Consider the following 6,761-nt stretch of genomic DNA (forward strand, 5'->3'; position numbering starts at 1 on the left):
CGCACGTTGTCACAGGGAGTAGTTGTCAACGGATCAACGAAATGAACCATCAAAAGAACAAGGCAAGAAATGATCGTGAAGAAGCCAAACTGATGCATGGTGCTTAAAATATTGGTTCGAAAATAATCTGCAGACAAGTCAAAAGGTATTTGGTACCATTTGTTTTGAAGAATGGTGTCTTGTTTCCAAATGTTCGGAAACTTTAAACTAGTTGAAATAATTAAAGCGGTATATTCGAATATTACAAGAAAGAAATTTCGCACGAGATGCCAAACATTTTTGGGTTGTGGTAGTCTGTTCTTAAGTTGTTGCTAAGCCTATCTATAAGCGGGTCAAGTTTCAATTTCCTAAAGAATTTTACCCTTATCATAGAATCATGGTCTGATTGGCAAAACTATTTTGAAATGGAAATATATCTCAGTTGTTTAAAGGTTGTCCTTTATCTGATTCTAAAACATATAAATATTTGCTTCAATTTGAACGTTACGGCATGATTTGCATTTTTGCAATCAGCTATCCCATTTGAGAAGACGCTGGGAAGGACGATGATTTTATAAATAGTTATATTCGGGAAACCGTTTCGCATTTTGCAGAAATTGTAAATTATAAAATCACTCGTCTCCTTTAAACTCATTCGGGACACATTGGTCTTAGCTGCTTGGTGATATCAAATAACGCTGAAATTTCCCAAAATAAAGCTAGAAACTACGGAAGTTATTCTTGAGGAACTTTAGAGTTTCGTATCCGCCATTTTCAAAGATGGCGTCGTATTTCAAAGACCGAGAACAGATATTCAATTTTCTCATGCGATAATTTCGAGCCCCACATACATGAACTTGTCGACCGCGTGGACAGCTTGACCGATGGCTCAGACTGTTCTTACATAGAAAACACATAATGAGCATAAATACAAGAGCTAAGGTACAATATCCACAATTGTCCAAGCGGTCAAGCAAGTTGTCAAAGCTGCTCGCTCAAAGAACTTCAATCAATAATCGTTAACTGATCCATCTACCACAATTTAACTGATCCATCTACCACAATCCGTCCTTGACCTTTCACTTCATCAATAAGAAGAGGGAGTTTCGGAAGGATGCCGTGAAGTCCGAGTTAGGACTAGATAGAGCTGGGAAAGTTTACCTAAGAAAGTACTAACAGACGAGTTAGCGTTAAGACCAGATTAGCTAAAGAGATAGGAAGATTTTCAAAAAGTTCGAGGCAAATCGATCGATGAAGCAGTTGTGCTGTAGAAATTACTTGTATGAACAACTCGTAAAGGGTTCGAATAGAGTACTTAAGAAATTCCGTTAGTGGGATTAATATTGAACGATAAGAACTAGAAACCTTTTTCCTTGTGCAAAGGGGAAACCAAACAGGCATAATTGTTAAAAACACGAGTTTAGTTCAACCAGGAATTTTGCCGTCTGATATTACTCAACCGTGGGCAATGAGTGCTTCCACTTGGACAAACTCATTTCTCCCTCTGTCGTTTCTAATAAATCCCTTTTTAACCCTTTCACAAAGAAAAAGAAAATTTTGATTTTCCACTAAAATATTTTTTTTAACTAATACAATAAGATTTATAATTTTAGGCCTTATATAAAGAAAAACGTTTTTCTTAAAAATATTTTACAATCTGTGACACACTGAAACTGGTAGAATGGTGCGCTCGGAGACCACATGCTAGTGCGCCTCCGCCTGGGATTCCGAATCCCAGTTCATTTCATTCGTGGGTTCTAATAAAGGTCGAGGCGCGGTATTTGAAGTACTAGACCAAAATATTTCCGGTGAAATTTAGGAAAATTCCCAAAATCCTTAGTTTTTGAAAAATTCCCTAATTTTCCCTTTTTCCCTCTCTACTAAAATGAACTCCCTTTTAGATCGGAAAATCCCTAAAATGGGATTAAATCCCTCATAGTCGAAGCACTGGTGGACATTCATATATCTGACAAAAACGAACACAACACGAAGGTGCATCACACCGAGCGTGCGTCACGCGCCGTTATTAAATGGAAATAAGAAAGCTCCCGGATGTTGTAAAGCGCAAACCTCAGCATTGTCGGATTATAACTCTTCCTCGTTAAATTCTCCGAATTTTGTGAAAGGCACGATAACTAGTTTGTGTAAATTTAATCATCTCATTGGTCTCATATGTCTATCACACTAGTGCAGCGGTTCCCAATTTGTTTTTGCTATGGAATTCTAAATTATCCCACTAATTCTGGCGGAACCCCAACTCATTTTTTTACTTAAGACTCAAACAAAGATGGCCGCGCTGCGAATTCTCGGAACTCATGTGACCCTTCCACGGAACCCCAGGGTTCCGCGGAGCACCGAGCCATGGTCTACCTTTAAATTTTAAATCCTACCGAGTTCATCCAAAAATATTACCTTTCATGGTTAACTTTTAATTAAAATTAAAATTTAAACGGATGAAATACATGGATATCAAAATAAAATCATTTAAAATGTGAGCTTTCAACCCGCTGGTCTTTGTCAAACATTGCCCCCTGGATTAAGAGAAGGCCTAGAAATCATTTTTCTACAGGGGGCGGCAAACATTTTTTACACGTTCGCGAAACACTCAGTAGATGGCACGATTTCTAACCTTTATATCGAGACGATCAAGGCGGGAATTTTAAATATTAACGCATAAGCCAATGCCCTTAAGCAAAATCAGCCGATCTTTTGCTGTCAGCCTGACTTGATGACGTCAAAATGGAAAGATCTAGAGCCATCTTTCGGCCAACAGAGGCATAAAACTAAAATTGATTTTTCCAGTTTAAAAAATTCAACACCTGCCCATTTCTAGGCCTTCTTTTAATCCAGGGGGCAATGGTCAAACTGACAAAGAACCGTGGGTCGAAAGCTCACGCCTTAATAAATATTTTATTTAGATATCCATGTGTTTCCTCTGTTTAAATTTTAATTGAATCCATGGATTTGGTAATTTTTAAATTGTTTAAAATTCAACTGAAATTTATCTGAGATAACGTAGAAATGCATGGGACTAAACACTATGTTTTGCGAGGTTTAAGATGTAAAAAAGTGGCACCAAAATCCTTCTAAACGGTCAAAAAATTTACATAGGGGGTCCATTTTAAATGAACTATACCTGACCAAACATTCTCGATCCGCCATAGATCGAAAGACCAATAATGTACCAAAGAGGAAATCTCATTGCTCGTTGGCTAGAACTAATTTCGAGAACTACTGGTGTAAGTCAGAATTTTTTATGTTTCAATATGATATTACTGATATTACTTCAGTTTGAAGGGTTGTATTAAGGGTCTGGGAACAGATATAGGTAAATGAGTTAGATCAAGAAAATAGTTATTGAATAATTTTGTGAATATTTTAATAATTTTAAAATAATAAATATATTTTTAATAATTGTCATTAAGTTGTCTATCCTTTTATCGAACTGATAAGCCTATTTGTCAGTTGAAAATATATATATGTTAAAACCTTTTTCTTAAAATGCAATTCCATATCCATGTTTCAAAAACCAATAACACCATTAGTAGCAGAGAATAAATAAATAAACATAATATGAATAAGTATTTCTATGACAGTAGTCGCATTGTCCCTGCTATTTTTATTGCGTCGCCTTAGAAGACTAACAAATTAGTAAAAGTAATTTGAAACCCATAACCAGTGCTTATTTCGAATAGGTATTTCAATATGATTATCCTCGACTACCTTTCTAGGCCTCCCCGTCAAAAGGCCGCTATCAGAACATTGGAGATAAACCTCAGTTAAGCCAGCACAATGTCTATATTTGAATTTGTCTGGGTTTGGTTCAAGCGTCTATTCACCTAATGCGATTACTAGAAATGTAAGCCGTTTAGATTTGCATTCGAAAAGTATTATACCAACCACGAAACGAGTGTTTTAATATACAGGGTGTTCACTCAAACATCAAAAAATAATAAAAACATAATTTTGTTTTTTTTTAAACTTCACATTTCTATGGAACTTTCCTCGTGCCCGGGGGACATATACTAGTGTAAAATTGAATGACCTTGACCCATGTCTTCAAGGTCATTCAAAAACCATCTCGAGAACCGTTGGGTTTACGGATTTGGTTCAAATTAGAAGATTGTTAAAGCTCTAGAATATATTTGAAATATCAATTAGAGTAATGGTAGCTCTTACAAAAAAAACCTTTTAGCTACTGCTCAGTTAAAAACATTACTTGCCCAACGTTGCCAGAACCATTTCGATGGTGTTCTATGAATAAAGACGTTTTCAAAGAAGGTTTTAATAAATCACGAGACGGAAAATAAATAAGCACAAGATTTGAAAAAAATTAAAACTAACTGAAATATAGCCCCTAGCAGGAATCCATACCTATACTTGAAATGCTTATCGCGGCAGATTTTTGACTCGATGTGGCTGACGGTTTTTTTTGACGTCACTATGTTAACTTAACAAACAACAACGTGGGAGGGGAGCGCGCGCAGACGGGATTTTTCCCTCGAAGGCGGGGCCAAATCCGTCAGAGTGATCTTACCATACGCGATACGGCAGGACAAACATTCCAAGTAGAGGCATGAATTCATGCTGTCAATAAAAATAGCTGGTAGCAACGTTGGCACTGGAAACTACATTCGTACCTTTTACTCTCCTGTCAACTAACCTTCGTTAAGTAATACAATTGGGTTAGGATTCAACTTTAGAGTAGACAGTAGGAACAGCAAACACAAATCGATCCATTGGATATCCAAAAGATATTGAAACTACAAGATTTACTGTGCGGTACAAAGCTCTTTATGGGTTCGATGCATTTACAAAACTGTTGGTCAGTCGCGGTAGTTCGGCCGTGTTATAATTTTATTACTATTAAATACATTACACCTTTATTCATAAGAACAAATACCGTTAAAAAAGAAGTCATTAATTAATTAATAATAAATTTTATTTTTTACTGAAAATTGACATACTTCTCCGTAACACCCGGTATAATGGCGAAGTTCATGCTAAGGCGGCCATTTTAATATTTTCAATTTTCTCTAATTTCCCCCACATGTATTTGATAGATGCCAAAATAATATTCCAATTTTATAAATCATAAAGCCAAAATAGTTTTTGTTTTCTGAATTTTTTTAGCTCTTTTTCAATAAAAATTTCTAAATATATGATTTCCGTAATAAGGAAAAGCTTTATCCGCTTACAGTTGAGCGTGAAATAGTTTCACTGGAAAGAGAAACAACGGGTGGACGAATTCCGCGTTATTTTAACAGATAAAAAAACCCATAATATTTAACAAGAGGTTTTCCCGAGTCGTAACTGTCAGTGACTTATATATATCAGCCTCTTTTGGAAATTGTTTTATTATTCTGAGCCTCGAATACGAGAAATGAAGTCTACCGGCATTCTTTGCCTTGGAGCAGCCTTAGTTCTCATCCTCGGAAGAAGCGAAGGTAAATACCCTTTTCATTATAGCTTAGCATAGATGCACTTAAAATATAATTACCAAAAGCACCCTCTAAATTTAAAATAAATTTATAAATAATACTTCGTACTACCCGATTAGTCGAAGGCCGATTGAGTTTAGCTATTGGGCTTTAAGTAAATAACAAATTATTTTTATGTTGTCAATTTATAACAACAAAGTTGGTTAAACCAAAATCTATCATTTTCACATGTTAAAGAACTATTAATCATTAATCTTCCTTTAAAAATCTTCGCAGACTAACATTCACACTAATTTAATAGTGGGTTAAAGCATGACTGATACTTCCAAATACTCAAAATACCGCTTGACGAGGGGTCTCGAACCCGAAAGCTTCGGAAACATGTAAATTGTAACTGTTTTTAATAAAATTAAAAATACCATGAAGTATCAGTCATGCTTTAACCCACTATTAAATTAATATTTTAAACCATGGTAACTAAAATTTTTAACTTATACGATAACATTCACACTAATTGGAAATTGATTACTAATTATCGTATTTAATGTTCCAATTTTAGCTATCACCTTTAGCAGTTTAATAATGACCAACATTGGTTTTTAAAAATTATAATGCAAATATGTTTTTTCTTTAGAGTAGTTTATAAATAGATTATTTATCGAACTCGAGTAAATTTTCTGGTTTTATTTTTAATTTTTAGCTGCTTCAGTGGATCAATGGCGATGTCCCCAGGTACTTTGCGCGGGTCCTAGTTTCAAGTGTCCGGATGAGCTTCCACGAAAGGTGTGCGATACCAGGACGAATATTGGTTGCGCCCAAGGACAGGTTTGCTGTCAATTTTGTTGCGGTAGAACCAGATGTATGGGATAATTATCAGTTGTATCACCCGTTTATGCCAAAATGATAAAGGTTTTTCCCATTAATGAATTGTATATTTATGTCTGTATGGAAGTTGGCACTCATTAAAAACTTTCAATGGGAGCCTCAAATGTAGAGGTGCATGCGAGTCTGGGTTTTGGGATTTGAGTGAAGCCCAGTGGTTTACTTTTCGAAGAGGTTAGGCACTGAGATGAAAAATCGCTGTCGAAACAGTGGTAACTCGTAAAATCAAATTGACCCGCGGCTGGGTCGAAAACTACAAAGCGGGAATTCCGCCACTGGGTCAAAACGCTATATTTGAAATACAAACGTTTGGTTGCTTTGCTGAGTAACAGAGAGGTTCGAGGTCAACAAGGTAGCTTCATCTATATATGTTTCATATAAACTAATATTATAATCAGCTAGGCTAATATGCAAGGCACCACCTTAAGCCTAAGTCATCAAGCGACTTTTAGAGCCATT

General features: G+C 35.8%; 1 long non-coding RNA gene across 1 annotated transcript; it reads left to right on the forward strand.

Moving 5' to 3' along the window:
- Positions 1–5,356: 5,356 nt before the first annotated feature.
- Positions 5,357–6,343, forward strand: LOC149963070 (uncharacterized). The gene is made up of 2 exons (XR_016480314.1): positions 5,357–5,426; positions 6,121–6,343. It is a non-coding gene; the product is annotated as an uncharacterized LOC149963070 (long non-coding RNA).
- The last annotated feature ends 418 nt before the right edge of the window (positions 6,344–6,761 follow it).

The sequence above is a fragment of the Leiobunum rupestre genome, chromosome 1 (genome assembly GCF_980474605.1).
Source record: "Leiobunum rupestre chromosome 1, qqLeiRupe1.1.hap1, whole genome shotgun sequence".
Classification (NCBI taxonomy): domain Eukaryota; kingdom Metazoa; phylum Arthropoda; class Arachnida; order Opiliones; family Sclerosomatidae; genus Leiobunum; species Leiobunum rupestre.